The sequence below is a fragment of the Suricata suricatta genome, chromosome 1 (genome assembly GCF_006229205.1).
Source record: "Suricata suricatta isolate VVHF042 chromosome 1, meerkat_22Aug2017_6uvM2_HiC, whole genome shotgun sequence".
Lineage (NCBI taxonomy): Eukaryota > Metazoa > Chordata > Mammalia > Carnivora > Herpestidae > Suricata > Suricata suricatta.
The window spans coordinates 104,166,001-104,167,509 of record NC_043700.1 but is presented as its reverse complement, the minus strand read 5'-3'; the positions used below and the strand labels follow the sequence as shown (position 1 = coordinate 104,167,509).

Sequence of the window (1,509 nt, the reverse complement as noted above, 5' to 3'; positions counted from 1 at the left end):
ATAACCAGCTCTTACAAGAGAGTTTTATTAAAAAAAATTTTTTTTAATGTTTTAAATTTATTTTTGAGAGACAGAGAGAGTGCAAGCAGGGGAGGGTCAGAGAGAGAGGGAGATACAGAATCAGAAGCAGGCTCCAGGCTCTGAGCCAGCTGTCAGCACAGAGCCCGACGCGGGGCTCGAACCCATGAACCATGAGATCATGACCTGAGCCGAAGCTGGACGCTTAACCGATTGAGCCACCCAGATGCCCCACAAGATAGCTTTTAAAGAGGTCATAATTTACTTCTATAATATTATTTAATGAATCAAATGAAAAGAAAACAGATGAAGTAATGTCTGTAAATTTCCAGTTTGCTTTCCTGAGTTTTTTCTCTGGAACTCTTGTTACTGCCACCTAGTGGATATGTGTCAGTTTACTTTTTGACTATTTGAGATTATAGCTTGTTTTTCCCCCCAAAGATCGTTCTTTTTACTTAAAAGCTTAAAAAAATAAAAAGGGAAGAGTAGTAAATGTTTAGCAACTAGCTCTCCAAAAAAATGCATACATATATACACACAAACACACATTTTTAGTGAATTTTACCTATATAAAGGATACATACAATTTATGTAAAAGTAACATACAGTTTTCAAGTAATAATAAAGGAAGAAATGCTCTTTATTTAAATTACATATACAGCTTTGCGCAGTGGCAGTGTCATAGCCAATGAGGTTTATCTGAGGCGCGATTATTGCTAATTAAATTACATACACATAATTGATTATCAGAAAATGCTTTCATTGATTCTTGCTGAACCCATGTTTTGCGGTAGCCAACCTATTGTTGCAGTAAGACTGTCAATTGACACGTGGAGTTATATTCCAATCCACCAACTCTCTTTCCAATTACCATTAAATACTATATATGATCTACTGTGTAACTATGCCTCACTCTTGTACAAATTGTATTCATTAAACTCAGATCTTAGTTTTAGCACTAAATCCAGCCCTTATGTGTAGCACTTGTACATTTTGGTTGTATACATGTTCCCACCATGGTCCATGTCTACCAATGTGACATCACTGCACATGGATTTGGGAACAGACTCACATTAGCACACCAGTATATCTAGTATTTTCACTATACAGATATGATAGATAGGACCTCAAAAGCATCAATAATAGTAAAATTTAGAAAATATAGCATAATAAGTAGAAAATGATGAGTTTTAAATGTATATTTATCTTTATTTTTAATGTAATCTATTTAATTATAAGTTTATATAACTTACATGGCAGTTAAAAACAGGCTTGCAAAGTTCTTGAAAATTTAACACTTGGCTCTTGTAAGCCTGTGTGAGTCAGCTCCAGCACGTCCTTGAATATAGCTGTTATCTTTGCTTTCTGAGATATCTTCATTGTTCCAGGAAAACTGCAGAACCATGAAAGGGCATCATTCTTTGAGCTTCTAATTTGTATTTGCGCAGCATACGATGGCGCGTTTTATTGTTATCTGCCATTAGTGCATGT

The 1,509-nt window shown here is 35.1% G+C and overlaps 1 pseudogene; it reads left to right on the top strand.

Annotated features, from left to right (window-relative positions):
* The first annotated feature begins 677 nt into the window (after nucleotides 1-677).
* LOC115302967 lies at nucleotides 678-804 on the top strand (annotated as a pseudogene).
* The last annotated feature ends 705 nt before the right edge of the window (nucleotides 805-1,509 follow it).